The sequence below is a fragment of the Cyanistes caeruleus genome, chromosome 5 (genome assembly GCF_971803275.1).
Source record: "Cyanistes caeruleus chromosome 5, bCyaCae1.hap1.1, whole genome shotgun sequence".
In the NCBI taxonomy this organism is placed as follows: domain Eukaryota; kingdom Metazoa; phylum Chordata; class Aves; order Passeriformes; family Paridae; genus Cyanistes; species Cyanistes caeruleus.
The window spans coordinates 59,099,928-59,116,932 of record NC_141705.1 but is presented as its reverse complement, the minus strand read 5'-3'; the positions used below and the strand labels follow the sequence as shown (position 1 = coordinate 59,116,932).

The 17,005-nt window shown below is 37.3% G+C and overlaps 1 protein-coding gene and 1 long non-coding RNA gene across 6 annotated transcripts in view; one reads left to right on the top strand and one right to left on the bottom strand.

The window, feature by feature from the left end:
* LRBA (LPS responsive beige-like anchor protein) overlaps nucleotides 1-17,005 on the top strand; it is a 367,479-nt gene that overhangs the window by 286,990 nt on the left and 63,484 nt on the right. The gene's annotated exons all lie outside the window — the stretch shown is intronic.
* Nucleotides 11,872-16,324, bottom strand: LOC147653160 (uncharacterized). The gene is made up of 2 exons (XR_015286933.1): nucleotides 15,977-16,324; nucleotides 11,872-14,307 (listed from the first exon to the last, which is right to left on the bottom strand). It is a non-coding gene; the product is annotated as an uncharacterized LOC147653160 (long non-coding RNA).

Below are 17,005 nucleotides of genomic sequence, written 5' to 3'. Positions count from 1 at the left end.
TTAATTGGAAGTTCGGGTTCTCCTTTTGGTTAAAGGAGAGGCTGAACTATAGCCCATCAGTCAAGAAAAGAGAACATACTTGGCAAAAAATATGTAGGTCATGCTCACACGAGTCATAAATGTACTGGGCACTTGGTTGCTTTGGTCAGATGGTTCGTCCACCCATAAAATGATAAAGGACCGTTAATTCTTTTTCCAGTTTCTCTTTGTGAAGGAATTCAAGCAACCCCAGATCTCTTGGGTTGTAATTTTTTTTCTCAATCTTTATTAGTTAAAAGGCTGCTCATGCTAACTGCAAACTCCCCCTTTAAGTAAATTCTTGCTGAACTGTATTAGTAACATTAGTAACATAACTATGTATTAGTAACATTTGTGAGGTATAGAGTCAACTACAGAATCAAACCCAACAAAGGGCCAGTTTAATTTTCTTATTTCATTCTCAAATAGCACAAATACTCTATACTCTGCAATTTAAACCAATTGTTCTGCTTTTGAAGTGTGAAGCCAAGGACCATTAGTAAAAATCATCAGAGCTAAAGTTTCTCATGCTTGTGCAAACCTGATCCTTTCCAGGTTAGTTTAAGTAGTTAAAGAATGTTTTGGCTGCCTATCTAGGATCAGTTTGGCTGAAACCTGTTAGGGAGCATTCATTTGCCAGTGTCTGTAGCAGATCTGAGGAATAGAATTTTGGAAGGGGGAAACTTTAATAAGCAACAGAGAGCAGGTGTATCTTCCATTAATGTAGCTGCTTTGTAGGAGGATAGTAGAGGGTACATCTACAGAGAGATAATATTGATGTAACTCGGAGGAGGCTCTAGAACCAAGACAGCCTGGCTTATTTCTCTTTTGAGAAAAATTTTCTTAAACACTAAAGTTTCAAAATAAATCTCCAATATAAAAATTATATGAAATCTCAGCTTTATTTTTTCTTCATTGTGAAATCTTACTTCCTATTTGGATTTTATTTAGGTAGACTAGTATTGTTAATAAACAGCAGCAGCTTGTAAAGAAACGTTAAAGATATTAATAATAGCAAAAGTATAACTGGCGTTCAAATAGGTTGTAAGCAGACAAAATTCTGCATTGATAAAGTGTCATAATATGTACTCTTGTGAGGTCCCTTGTGTTTCTCCTTATCCAAATGGAAGGGATTTTCTAAACTACGGCTAAATGTTGGACCTGATCCAGGGTAGTTGTTAGTGAGAGTTGAACTGGGCTCATAAAAACATGAAAGGTTCAGCAGCATGCAAATAGTTCATAGGAAGTTGATTTAAAATATTAGGAAATTCAAGTTGGTTTAGTTTTGCAATGTTCAGAATGAAAATAATGCTGTAAGCTTCACGTATAATGTTTATTTTTAATTAATAAAACCCCCAACATTCTCCATTGTTTAAAGGAAAAAAAACCCCACACACCAAAACAAAACCTGTGTAATTGTTTTGAGGTTGTTCCAAACCACATGCTAGAATAAAATAGTGCAAAGCATCTTGTTTCTAAAAATCTCTGAAAAAAATATTGCAAATGTATAGCAGAAGAGTCCTTAAGGGCAGTGAAGCCTCCTAATTGTTACTGACATTATCTCTTGCCATCTGCTTTCTGAGGCAGAATAAGAACTTTGTAATGAGGATTAGGAGTGGAGAACGGTGGAAATATGCTCCAGGAGCTGCTGGAGCATTCTCTGCTTTCATAATAAATCACAGGGTAACTTCTCTAACAACAGGCTTTTCATAATATATTTTGCCCAAACTAATAGAAATAACCTAAGAATTAAAATTTGTTGCATAATCTCAAATATGTTTGATTTATAATCAGTTACTTTACTAAGCCTTTCTCTAAGACAATAAAAGCACATGAAGCAGCCTTTACTGCATGGACTTGGATGTCTGCACTCATATATAGGAGGATGTCAGTGTCCTCCCTTCAGACTGATGCAAGCCCATCATGCAGGCATATCCTTGGGCTGTGTGTACACCAAAATTAAATTATGAGTAAAAGCCATTCCAAAGCTGCATACAAACTTAGCTCTCATAATTTTAAGCCCAGTTTTGCTGCCAGTGTGGACAGATCCGAGCTCTTAACAGATTTTTGGCAGATTGTGTTCCTTTCTGCCTTTATTCTTGTTTGTTGAACTGTGCCCCAGTTGCAGTTTGCCCTGTGTGGATTAGTGCTTTAGAATAATTTTAGAAGAGAGCAACATTGAGGTTTATTCTTTTGGGTTCAGATGTTTCTCTCCCAAATATGGAGGGAAGTTCCTTTTGCATTTTTGTAACTATAGGTGACTACTTAATGAGAAATTTTGCTTTGTGCTGAGATTCCTCCCATGGGACGTGTCATCTAACCTAGTTGTGATGCATTTATAGGGCCTTGTACCCAAGGTGTAAGCTGTGTGCTGACTTGTTTTTGCTACCATTTTGATATTGTGGCTGTGTAGGAGACTGACATGAGCTGGGCTGTGCACTTGAAATGAATAAATGCTGTATACTCAGCATCAGTTTTGTTTCTGGCTACATCAGCACAGCCACATTAGCTCAGTTTTATTTCCAGTGCTTTAAATCCTGCTGATTTGGATTTGTTTTATGCACCCTTGTCCTGCAGCATATATAAACATTATCCTCAATGTGGTTGGGCTGGTGATGGGCAGGCGTGCTCAGGGATCAGATAAAACTGCCTGGCAAGCTGGGTCTCGCCAGATGGCCATCTCTGTTTTATGTCAGTTTTGTCACTTCCCTAACAAGAGCAAGTGTCAGTGCAGAAGGAAGGTAAGGAATGTATTCCATTGGTGTTCCTTTAAGTGAGCCACTGGGTTTCCTAGAGATGGATGATTTTTCTGTAATCACATATCTCTGACTGCAACATGCCCCTTTTTCCTTCTCCTTTCATCATGAGGTTTAGGATGTAACAAGAAGTGAGAGAGTAAGGAAGGAGAAAAACCCAGTTGAAGTAGTCCCTAAAATTTATGTTTGTCAGGGGCAGTTACAGACTGCAACGAAATGCCACTTATTGGGGTTTTCCAGTCCAAAGATCACTTTCTGCAGAGGCTAAAAAGGGTAGTGTCACATGAATAGTGGCAGTGGAGCTTGCTGGCAGAAAGCTGTGATACAGGCAGTGAAACAGAGAATTTCAAAAGAAATTAATCTGAAACTACACAGAGGAATCAACAGATATGGCCAGATATGTTCAGTTTTTCTGAGGTGCTTATTTTTTTTTTTTTGTGTTAGTATCTGTAAATACAAAAATGTCAGGGATATGGGTGGATTGATAAACACTGTCTCCAGTGCTCCATGCATGGAGCTCCTAATTCAGAAATCTAAAATGAAATCTATTTGATATCTTCCTGAAATGTTAGGTTTATGTACTAGGTGTGAAGTTTGTAGTGAGCTCTAGTAACATCTAGAAGAGTAACACAACTTTAATCTCCACAAAGGACTCAATACTGAAGTATCTTCTTCTAAAAAAAAGTGCAAATTTCTTTTGGTAACAATAATTTTTGGGAAATGCAGGTACTACAATTAATTTTAACAAGTAAATTTTGGACATAAACATTCAGATAGCTGGAATTCTGTTCTCAGTAGAAATATTAATGTACCCTTACAATCAGAATGGCTTGCAGCGTCTTATATGTTCCTGTATAATGTGAAAGCACTAAGATTGATAAAAATAGTCTTTCATAATTTACAAACTAAAGCCACTGTGCTAAAATTTAGAACTTAATTTCTAGGTCACAGGTGGTGTGATTTTACTAGAAATATCTTTGGATTGCATTTGCTACTAGATGAATGTTGCTTTTGTTTTCTTTGTCCTTCAAAATTCTATTTGGGATTTAAAAGGTTAGAATCTGTGAAATTAATGTTCTGATTTTCAGGAGATAGTTGCATTTCTGTATTACCTAATGTAAAATTGTAGTGGTCTTCATTAACAGAAAAGGTGACTGAAAGACAAGGCATTTTGAATGCGGTGTTTGAGAACAGAACTGCCCCTTTCACTTATCTGATCACTTCATGCATGCTAGCCTTCCATCTTTCAAGCAGTGGGCTGTAAGCGAATTTCAGGAATTTTTTATGTTCTTGGAGAAGGCTGTACATTTGTGACCCAAGGATTAGTAGATAGAGGGTAATACCTCTTAATTTGGGGTCATGAATGCTTGCCAGTCATGTGCTGACCTTACAGTCATTACATGTCTGAATTCCCATCCTTCAGTTGTTTGCTTTGCTAGCTGAAGGGTCTTCCCACAAAGGCATCAATAGGAAAACATTAAGAAAGTGTATTTTTGTTGTGAATTCTCTCAGAACTGTGGTCCTACACCAACTACTGCTTTGGGACTTTTAATGAGACTGGAAACCAACTGCAGACTGCATAGAGACATATTCACACACTATGTCATACTATAAAGGGGTCCTCTTTTTCCTTCTTTGGAGGGTTTGTGGAATAAGTTCCTGAACTTGAAGTACTTAAAAACCAAAATGAAATGATACCTGCATCCAATGAATATATTTGCCTTCAGCTAATGCTTCAACACATAATGTCTAACTAAATGAAGAGATGCTGTTGTTTTATGCTGACTTTATATTCAGTCTAGAAGATGGACGGAGCTAATTTAATGCATTGCTCTGTTCCCTCTCCATACTGCTACATTTATATGGCTTCCAACCCTATTTATTGCATGCCGCTTGAACTCTTTTCTAAAAAAAGCATCTTACGTGGTTTTTTTTTTCTTTGATACGCACTCAGTAGTATCTGAATCATCCACAAACATTACCTTTACATGACCTTCATGTGGTGATGCAAATGTACTATTTCTGTTTTATAAATGCAGAGGAGACAAGAGATGCTTGCCTATCATCCCTGCTAACTATGTGTGTCTATTTTGAAAGCATTAAGAGGTGACATTTTTCAGAGTATTAAGCATTCTGCAGATTCTGAAAGAAAAGATAAAATGTTGGTTTTAGTTTGGGTCAGTTCTCATTTGCTTTACCATTCAGCACAGCAGACAGTTGTGTTTGTATAACTGGGTGTCAAGAAGGAGAGTCTAGAAATGGTGTGACAGGGCAGAAACTGCTTAAGTCAATATTGCAGCTGAAACCTCAGCAAATCTTACCTGACCATGAAATCTGGTGAAAATAATTGTGGAACTAATCACACTTTGAGAAAACTTTGTATCAAAATGGATACCCCCTAAAAATATAGGTTGGTTAATGAGTAATTAGCGTTGAATTAGTCCTGTAGCAGGGATGAAACACATCTTTCTAGGACAAGTTGAGTGTGATGCAAAAATCTTTTAAATACACTGAAAAATACTTGTAAATGAGACATGAAACTCTTTCTCATTTTTTAATGTGGTCCCAATATCTACAGATGGAGAGGCTCTGATAAAGATCTTACCAGTCTTTCCATGACACAAATAAATGGACTCTGGATTTCCAATATTATTTATTTTTTGCTAATGTGAAGGTATGGATTTTTTTATCTGTGCCCAGTATGATTATTATTCATTCCATGAATAGATAGGAAGAGAGAAGTTTGCTCTGAAGACCAATGTGATAAGAAAGTGCATTACCAAAAAATTGACATTATATATATACACATATATATATGTGTATACATAGATTGTATTTCTGAAGATTTTAAAGTCATGTTTCCCCTTAGGTATGACTTTCTTTTAAACTAAGATGAAGTATTCAATATGCTTTTTCCCTAATGGGGTAAATATACATGTAAACATATGTAAATATGGCTAGGTAGATCCTTTTTTTTTTTTTTTTATCTTACAGATTATATGAGGCCGGTTTGTTTTGATGGAAGAAGGTGGGAAAGAATTCATTAGATGCTTTTAAAACCAGAAACTCCTTTTAGGTATTAGTGGCTAGTTGTTTTGCAGTAGCCTACCTACAAAAAGGATTTTTCCAAGAAAAATGTGGAATTTATCTCTCAGACTAAGTAATATGCAATGGGGCAAAAGAGGGTACTCTGAGACCTACGCTGTCAGTGACATGTTTTCCTGGGTGAAATCTGATTTATGGACTAAAAGTAATCACTGGGCTTCTGTTAACAGCAATAAGCACTGCCAGAACAAGGAACTGAAAAAAGACAATGAATCTGCCAGACCCTGACTACAGAGGTGAATGTTCCACCAGAAATCACAATACTCTGGAATTCCTGATCATTTCAGACTTGCAGTTTTGTGGCAAAAACTCTTTACTTGCAGCAGTTAAGAGGTCAAAACTATTGTAAAAGTTCCAAGGTCTCTTCTGTCACATAAGAAAGTATCTATGGCAGTGACTTGCCAGCAGTTTTTTTTTTCTGGGACCCCATAAAATCTTACATTGAGGGTACATTTTCCTGGATAGCAAATTTCAGCTGAGTGACAGTAAGCCAAGACTTGCCTTAATTACCTTTTGTGAAACAGAAATACTTAGAAATACTTGGTAGACCAAAGGCATCTGCAAACCACAGGTTGAGAACCACTGATTTAAGGAGGTGGCAGTAGTTAATTGTTCACGTCATTGTTAAAATGAGCATCAATTCAGTCTGGGGGAAGTACTGTCTTTTTGCTGTGGCTGGTGATTATGGTTTTGTAGTGGTATAATTGCTAGTCTAGTAGAGGTAACTAAGGTTAACAGCAGAGATAAGTAAATATCATCAAATGATTTCCTGCCTTTAATCCTGGTGAGATAGAAAATATATCAACAAATCCCAACAAACCTCCACATTTATTATTGAAGGGGGATGTTTGAGCTTTACTAATATGAGGCAGATCACATGCCAGATAAGCCCTAGTAAACATAATTTTCAGGTGATAGTTTGCTTTTAGAGGATTATCCCATTAAAACTTGTGCAGGGTTTTGGAGCAGAGCTGTAGAAGCTTTTAATAACTGTCATAATTCTAAAGGTTTTACTTATTGGTACTGAATGTAGACATGTATGACATAATTGCTTTGGCTGGTTGAAAAATAGTGTCTATTGTAAATTGTGAATGAGTCTGTGGTCTGCAAAAACAGCTGTAATAAATTGTAAGGTATGTGTTGTGCATGCTCATTTTCCAAAAAAATTTTGAGTTGTTACAGCTCAGAATTTGTTTTTGGGGAAAAAAAAAAGAAGGCTTTGAAAAAACAGGCCTTTTCTGTTACTGAATAAAAATGAGTTTATGAAATTGGAGAGGAATATGTGGTTATGTTTGATAGCTTTATTGTCTTAGCAAATGTTGAGAGTGGTTAAAAAATAAAAAGAAGAAGAGCAGATAGATATAAGTACCTAGGAGGTACATCCCTAACTTCAGGTTTCCTGCTCACACAGGTGACATGCTGGCAGTGCCTCTGGGCACAGGCTAAATGCTGATTTGTCTGGGACATGAAATCCTGGATCTTGGAAACCAGCAGAATGGAAGGGAGTGTTGTGTATGCCCCTTGGTTAGACAGTCACTGTCCCAGGGACTGTGTAAGAAGGAGATTCACTTTGATTAGTAGAGTACGAGAAAGAAATCATCTTGCAGGTGAATGTTTCCAGCATTTGTGCTGATGCTTAATGCTGCAGCAAGAGAAAGTGGTTGTCATTTCTGCAGGGATGAGCCTCAGTTCCCAGGAAAGCTGCGGAGCACCCAGTCCCTTGGCAGCAGTTACGGCCGTGCTTCTCCAGACATTGTGCAGGATAATCAAAACAGTGGTGGCACGTAATTTACTCAGAAGTATTTTGTTATTTAGATGGCTGTGGAATGACCAAATCCAACTGGTATGCAGGTGGTGATCTGGTAGTTTGGAAGCAGATGCAGTTTTATAATGCAGGTTTCAGTTCATATATGGGAATGACTTAAAACAGCTATATTTTTTTCCTAGCAAGCTATAAATGAGTCCTTGGTTTGCAGTTGTATTCAATTATTTTAAACCTATTTACAATGTATTCTATTGTAAAGCCATGACCTTTGATCTCCAGAATGGTTGCATGTCTTTTGTGGGAAGCAGGAAGTCTTGGGGCAAGTGACACTTGCAGCGCAGTTTATTTTACTTAGACTGTGATTCGCCCCCCTCCCCCCTGTTTCTAGAACTGAAGACAAATTTCTGTTTCTATTGGATTATAAACAGGTTCTGGATAGCTTCAGCTGCTGCATAGTGCAGTGATATTTTAATTTGCTGGGTAGACATGTTTACTGTGTACTGTGTAGTTTATGAGTGTTACTATAAATGAGGTAATCTTGCATCTTGGTTTCCATGTGTGAAACATTACATGAGCTAATGCAGCTGTGCCACTGCTTGCTGGGTATTAGTAGACTTTATTTGGACGTAAAGTTTATACTGAACTACTTTAAATATTTGTGCTAAAACTGGTAGTGCTGCTTTTTTGATGTGTTTTATATGACACTGACAGATGCCAAGTTTCACAATGCAATGTAAGAATGTACATTCTGCTTCATGCCACATTGTTCTCAATAATGGAGATTCCAGAGTGAAATAATATTAATGACAAAATTTTTAATTTATGTTCAGTTAGTGTTTCAAAGACTGGTTTATATTAAATGTACAGAGGAACAGTAGCTTCCTAGCATACTGTAGCAGTCCTAAAACACACACATTCTCTCCAAAGCCTGGATTTGGAATCTGAAGTGACACATGTGGGTTGTTAGAAAAGAGAAAGTTGATTTTTGTTCCATGTTTGAAGGAATACATAAAGATTTTTCCATAGTTTAGTTTAGCCTACCAACATCTTGGAATCATCATGTTTTATAAAAGTCTGTGTTTTTAGCATCTAGGGCTGTAGTCTTCTTACTTAATTAAAAATATTGCACATTTTCATTTTATGTAGCTAGTTAGGAAGGTGTAATACACAGTAAGCTATAAAATATGTCAGTGTATTTTGCTAACTCTAGTATTAACACTTGCGTGTAATTTCTTGGGCTGAACTTAATTTATGTTCTTCTTGATAAGTCAGAATAAGGGACATCTGTGAAGCACATTTAAAAAGACACTAAAATTATTTTGTTTGATTAAGTACTTATTTCTAAGTACTAAAGAAACAGGTAAATATATTTTCATAAGCCACATTAAAAGAGCCTTGTCCTGCTGAGGATGTGTTCTGAGGATCTCCAACACTACCTCATGATATTCTCAGAATAGAGTTGTAAATTATTGTGACATGGAAGTTCATCTTTAAAGCACTTATCTGGAGAATGTAACCAGTTGCTGTTTTCCTCCCTATGTGTGTCCTTTGCTTCTTGGTCTTCGTCCCTTATCCGTAACTTCAGCTTCTCCGAGATACTCCTTGTGACACTGCAGCTGAAGCAGCTCCACCAGTGAACTGAATGGTGTGCATACGCTGCCTCAGCAGATCCAATGACATGGACATTATGGATATTTTCAACTTGTATTATGAGTATTATGAATATTCTTCTTCATGTGTAAATTAAACTCGAGTTTCTTACAGTAATTTTGCTCCTTGTGTGAATTAGTCATGTTTAATCAGAGGAACGCGGAGTCATTTGCATAGTCAGAAACGAAATTACTGTATGGCATGGTTTTGATTTAGTTTTGCCAAAACTAGGAATTGTCTAAAGGAGAAATCTTTGGAATTTAGATATTTAAAAAGCGTAAGCTTGCTATGCATGTGGAATTAATGAAGTCCTTTATAAAGAAGAAAAAAGTTTTTGAAATCTTACTATTGTTAATGTTTGCATTGAATACCCCTGTGCAGAGATTAATGTAAGGCTCAATTCAAACCTACTTGCTTGTTTTCATATTTTTATTAATTATGTGCTTTTTACCAGCTGTATTAAACAGTTTGTTTTCCTTGAGTGGAACAGCAGCTGTAAGACCTTTGAAAATATTTGTTAGTGTACGTCTCACTCAATATAAGGTGAACCCCACGCTGTTTTATGTAGAAGGATCTGTAGGTTATATACTGAATTTAGTCTACAGTCCACTTTTACTTATAGATTCCAGTAAACTTTTTCTTTAAGATTTTTGCATTTCAATCTCCAGGCTTTCTCACTTTAAATTTTGCCATAGTTTGTGTTTTTCTTTAGGCTGTTGCCTTGAAATTGTTAGTTTGCTGAAGTTTAAGCTTTTATAATTCTTCAGTTTCCTAATTAAACAGTTTCTGTGGATAGACATTAGAAGATATGAACTCTCAAGCCTTGAATTTACCTAGGCAATTAAAAACTACACTGTATTTTGAGGCCCAAAATTTTTGGTGATGATTTTCACCTCTTAATTCTTGCATAACTGGAAAGAATTAATTGTGGCTTTCAGGGGCTGGCAGTGTAGTCCCTCTCCTTCCTCTTGGTTTTCTTGTGCAGACTTTCTGGAGGAGGGAAGGTCTTTCTTTTTTTCCTCCTTCTTCCCCAGTCCTGACACTGTAGGTGCTGGCCACACAGGATTTGTGCCTGGCAGGCACTACCATGTTCTGCTGAATTTCCATAGTTAGGCAGCCACCATCGCTTTCTGTTCCTGGTAGTTTTGAATCTTTTCTCCATTTGAAGGTTTTTCACTGGGTGCTTGAGCCTTGCCCACACGAGTTTTGTGCAGAACTAACTATAATGTTATTGTCTAGTTGCAATGAAGTGGCTGGGAAACAAACACCGAAGCACAAGGCTTAAACCAATGATGACAAACGATGAAGACAAACTAAGATGAAATTTCTGTCCATAAATGAGTCACAAGCTTTTCAGAAATCTCCTTCCTACAAGCAGCTTTATTTTTCCTTTTGTGCATAGAGTGTGATACTGAATTTCTCACATGTATTCATGGCCCAGGACCAATACGATAATTGTAATACTTAAAAATTAATAACAACAAGTTGATTTTAAAAACATTTTGCATTTTAACATTTTTAGTCCTCCTATGTCCAGAAAAATGTTTTGCCAATATCTTAACTTTCAGTAGAAAGAGATATAATTATGTCAAATGTGGAGCCATACAATTTTAATTGTCACCATGTCATGATAATAATACTATTTCCCACATACATATTTTAATTTTTGCAGGTAAAAGGTTTTTGTCTTCATCTACATTTCTGTGTGCACACACTAAGCTGGACATTTTTCTTGTCAGTTTCTTAGTATTTCCAATAATCATACACTAAGAATTTCATTTTGGCTTGCAACAATAGGGCTTTTCATAGGTAATTTGAAGGATAAATCAGTAATTATTCATTTAATTGCCTAATAAATCATAGCACATTTCCCTTATTTTCTTTAATTCTGTGCTAAATCTTTACAATGTGGCCTGGTATATTTTTGTAAAGAAAACTAAAGGGCTTGTTTAGTGTATGTACAGTGCAGGAGTGACATAAATATGTAAGGCCCTCGAAGGTGTTTACTGTGTTATATGAGAAGTCTGTCCCTGTGATTACCTGCTTAGGGATTTTATGAATGTACATTTTAAGGGATGTATTGAAGTTTTAGATTTTACCACTATATCATGTGGTATGTATATATACATTTATTTAGTATGTAAATAGCAGGAGTGGAGCTTGCTCAAGCTAAGACAAATTTACAAAAATGCTGCAGTAGAACTTTCTGTAGAAATCTTTGCAGTTGTGATTCTGGTTGTTATAGTATCAATTCTCAGACTTCTACAATTTTGTTAACTTTCAGAGCAGTAATTTTTTTTTTTTTTTATGGTGAATGAGGATTTATTCAAACACTTTAAAATTTGAGAAAGTTATTAGGTAGCAGAATATCTTTATATAATTTCCATCAGTGCTGCAGGTTATGATATTTCATTTCCTTATGAGAGAAAGTGTGGATCATTTTGTATATTTGTTCTCATTTAGAGGATGAATTTTTCCAAAAATATTTAATGAACGAAATAACATCAACATTACCATAATTAAATGATGAATAAAGACCAGATTAGGTACAAAGGAATGAATTGTAGTCTTAGTCACTTTTTGTCGGTGGAAAAGCACTGGCCATTTTATTGTTTGTCTTCATGAGAGGAAACTGGAGAGTATGGTTGTTACAATAAAAATTGGGATTAACATAACTCATTTACAAGTTAAGGCATAAATGACTTTGAATTATAAGCCTAGCAAATTCTGTCATCTCTGTGGCAAGACTAGTGCATAAAGTCACCAAAAGACTTTGTTCTGAAAGTTTTCTAAGGTGGAATTTTTATGTGTGTGTATTTCCATGTCAGCTGATCCCTGGAATACACTCAGTATAGCTCTAATCAAAAGTTTGTTCTGAGAGACAAGGAATAGTTTTTTTTAAACTAAAACTTTACAATTAATTATTTCATGAAGCAATTTACAACATTTTCTAGGTGCAGTGACTATAGTAATATTTATATTAATACAGAACAATGTTTCCAGTAAGATTTCAGTATGTGTGCATGCAAGCTAAGTAGTGGTAGGACGTACTATATTATTACATTTCATATAAACAAAAAACCCCACCTGCATGGGGTGGCTGCATAAAAGCCTATTATTTTAATGTTTTGTTTAATTATAAAATATCCACTTGAATTTACTTACATCTGGGGGGCAGGGCTGGGGCTGGAGTATTTAGAGACTTGAGAACACTGTGAGGTGAAGGATTAATAAATTACTTCCAGCATTACATTAATAAACAATTAGAATATTCTTCATTAAGGCTGATGAACTCAACCTACAGTGCTCAGCCATCCTCTGTGCTACTCCTCAAATTAAATACAGCAAAAACTCAATGGGACCAGTCAGAAAAGTTCATTTTACTTTGTTTTGTAGCAAGCAAGCACACCCTGTCTAATCCTTGTGTGGCAAGAATTCTCTTGCCAGCTTTTCACGGAACAAGCATTTTCCTAACGTGACTATTTACAGTTATCCCAGGTATTTGATACTTTCATACCAATAATGAAATAGAGAATAAGTTCTTTCCAAGGAGCTCTAGCTATTTTTTGTTTGATTTTCACAGTTTTCTTCTTCATTTATTTCAATCTTAAAGAACAGAATCTAGAACTGAAACCCAAACATTTGATTAAACAAACTGGTAACTTCTTGAACCATCCTCCACAGAGGTGTAAGGGAAAACAATTTCCCCACATTCACTTACCACATACATCATTATGAAAATGTGCTACGTGGCTTCAGTAATTTACAAGTATGGGGCAAAAAAAGAGATTGCTATTCAGGAACACAGCTCACTGCAGCCATACTCCTCCTAATGAACTGTTTGATGAATAACTCTTATCCATTTGCCCACTATACCAGTCCTGAAATTGTCCCATTGCTGCCACCCATTTATTTTCTGTGGTCATCATATTATATTGTGTTGTATTCTGTTACAGTGCAATGGAAGTGTGAACAGGGCTGGAGTCAATCATTAAGATACACATTTTGAGCAAAAATTGTGTCTGTTCTTTGATTGACAAGACTACAGTAACATTTGTACATCATGTACTTCTACATCTGGGTTGTATTTCTGGTTCCTTTTCTTCACTTGAGTTAGAAGTTCTTAGGAAAGCTGAATATACAAAATAAATATAAACCTCACTGCAAAGATGGGTCCCTCTGAGAGAGAGGGAAAGAGGAGAAAATGATTTAATGCAATAATGATTTTAGCTATACACAGGCATGCCTTTTTTGTCTCGATTTGTTAAATTACCTGACATCTCCATGTGTAATTTAAACAAAATTTTGTTCTCTAGTCTTTCTTCCTTTTGAGCTATCTTCTCAAGGAGAAGGATGATGAATGGAAACATAAACATAGCATGAGAATGTGAACTAGTTCCCAAACATTTCAGTGGTTTTTATAAACAACTGGTCATTGTTACCTTTTGCTGGATTACAGTTTCCTTTAGAACAACAGTGCTCTTCAGCTGCATTACAAAGTTGATTCGAAATGTTTTTGCATAGCTGCTTAAAGGCTTTAATGTTTAAATAATGATTATATAATTATACATTGTTTAAACAATTAGCTTTTAAGGCTAGCAATAAGCTCACATTTTATACACATACTACCAAAAAATGATAATGAAACTGCATTTAAAAGATACGAACTGACCTTAGAGTGACCAATTGTAGTTCATGGACATTTGTTTCAGTTTTAAAATTTGATTTTTAATATGTTTGTTTTCATTTGGAACACGACTGGTCATTCCTGCCATTCTCCTGGGCTGGCCTTTGAACAAAGGCATGGGCAGCAGTGAGTTTTTCACCTTCTGAATCCCATTTCCAGCATTTCCTGGTGCATTGTGTGTCCTTTTCTCTGTGTTATGAAGTGTCAGCTTGCGTCTCGCTGGTTTACACAGGCACAAAATGTTGTCTGAGGCTTGAACTTAGTGCCTTGGAGGGGCAGGATAAACATCACAGCATTGTTAGTTGTCCCCTAAGACACTGCGGCAGCTGTTGATTTGTATTTCGAAACAATCAAAATAACAGCAATTGACACAAATTAAGGTAATGCTTAGTCTTTTAGCTTCTAAAAAGTGTCTTATTTTGGGTCTACTATTTCTGCTTAAGCTATGATTTGTTTGCCTTTCTAAAATAATACAGGATTGCATTTGTACTCTTCTGGAATGGCATTCATAGAGCGATTAAATTAAGAATTTTTTTGATGTATAACAGTTTATTACAGTAGCAGAAAGTCTAAGGATAAAAAAGTTAAATACATTTTGTCTATTTTATAGAAGCATTTTAGAAATCACGTTTTACAGGCGCACTGTGTTTTCATTTTAGATACTGTACAGCTTTAACGACTTTCTAATTTATACAATTTTTGTTTCATTGTCAAAACATTTAATTATATCATGTCTTGAAGGTGTAAAGCTGTCAAATAAATCAGAGGCTCAGTATAAACATTTGGTGAATTGCTTTTGCTACCATACTGTAGTTGTTACTGGGCGGTTAGTGGAACTTTTTTAAAGCATTTACTCAGCAGGTACAGGACAGGACTGGCACAATGAATTGCTGATTGCTTGTAAAACAGCAGGCAGTAATGCCCTCACTCCTTGGAACTCTGCTTTGTAAAATCAAGTGGCAAGATAGCATGGCACAGAGAGCCAGGCACAGCAAATGTGTTTTCCGCCTAAGGGCTGCTGGAGATTGCCAATTCTATTCCCCCCAACAACAACAACAACAAAAAGTGTAATTGCTGGTTTCACAGTGAAAAAAGTAAAGTTCCCACCACTAGAGGGAAGGGAATGTGTTCAGGCTTTATAAAATTTGGCAGCGTGGAAAATGGAAAGGTTGCTTTTCTTGGTGAAGGCCTTAATAGCTGTATTTAAATAAAACGAAATTAAAAAAAAAAAAAAATCTAATGAAAACAAAACAAACAAACGAAAAAAGTAGACAAAAAAATCAGACCAACAGCTTGCAGGTGTTTTAAAATGTTTAACCTCCCTCTGAAAAGAGAAGACCTTTTCTTTTTAGTCCAATATTTTGTCGCGGTGTCAGTACAAACTGCGGGCTGCCCAGAGCCGGGTTTGGATGAAGTAAATTAGTTCTACTTTGAAGCTTTTCTTCTCTGCCCCTTTGAGAGTGAATGGGGAGGCCCTGGGCGGAGAGCTGCTTTTCATTAGTGCCCCCACGTACCTATTTGAAAGGCAGAGCTCTCCCAGCGCACACAAACACGGCGCTAAAGCAAAGCTTCCCTTGCCGCACGGCTCCTCGTCTCCCTTTCCAGTCAGGTGCTTCCCAATCAGAGTTAATTACTGCGGTCATTTATTCCAGTCACCCTCGCTCTGTGCCGGGGTGGCCCTGTTTGAAGCGGCACAGGTTTGAGGGCCGCCGCGGGGTCCCCGGGAGCGCCTCGTTAAAGCCGGGGATGTTCCCCCGCCCAGCACATCCCCGCACCCCTTAACCCCTCCCTGGCCGGGAACGGGGCTCGGAGCCTCGGCCACGGCGCCGGGCACGGGCCAGGCGTTGCCGGGGCCTCCTCCGGCAGCGGCGCTTTACCGGCGGCGGCTCCGCTCTCCTCCTCCCCGCTGAGGGGAGGCACCGCCGGCTGCCCCGCCCGCCAACTCGCGGCGTTTCCAAACGCTGCAAAAAGGGGTTTTTGCTGTTCGGTGCTCACCTGGGGTAGTTGAAATAAAGGCTAGAACTGAAAATGCAGAACTGGTTTCCCATATGCTCTGCAGGGCAAAGCTGAGGTGATGGAGGTGCCTGTGGCAGTGAGGTGATTGAGGCTGGAGGAGGTACCTGCAGTGGCACTGAGGTGACAGAGGTTGGAGATGGTACCTGTGGTGGCACTGAGGTGACAGAGGTTGGAGATGGTACCTCCGCACCTGAGGTGACAGATGCTGCAGGAGGTACCTGAAGTGACATTGAGGTGACAGAGGTTGGAGATGGTACCTGCAGCAGTATGTGCCCTGTGGTGTGAAGGTGGTGGTACTGTATAGCTATGGGTTCCTTTCACTTCTCTGGGTAAAGTCACAGTTTCACAGAATGTTCTGAGCTGGAAGGTACCCACAAGGATCATTGAGCCCAAGTCTTGAGTAAATGGACCACAGGGTCCCTCACAGCTCTGGTGAAACAAGAACCCAGTGATGTTGTTATGCTTAGCATCCTCTGGGTAAGAGAGCTGCATGCCACTCCACAGGCTTATTAGAGTGTTATTTAATGAAAACCTTTTAATTTGGATGTTGCTGCTTGAAAACATGACATATTTTTTGGAGGGTTTCTTATTTTCTACTTTTGTAAGCTTTTTTTTTTTTTTTTTTTTTTTTTTTTTCATCCTGGTAAGTAACATCATAGATAGCTGCTTGTTTTCCCTCTAAAGAGCAAGAACTGCCCCTGGGAGTTCAGCTTCTGAATTAAATGGTTATTTGGGAGCAAAATATCATTTTACTACAGTATTTTTTTACTTTATTTCTAAATGTTAGGGCTTTTTTTGCACATCTATGAAGAAAAAGCTATGTTGTTAATTTAAGGGAAAATTCTAGAGTTCTCTAGCATCTTATTTAGTTTATAATGGGAGAACATGTAATTAATAAAAATGTTGATAACTGACCATATGCTTTTTCAGCATTCAGCCTCTGAATGTTCATAGTATTCATCTCCTGTGCCCTTCCCATTAACATGGTTCATGGCAGAGTAATATAAA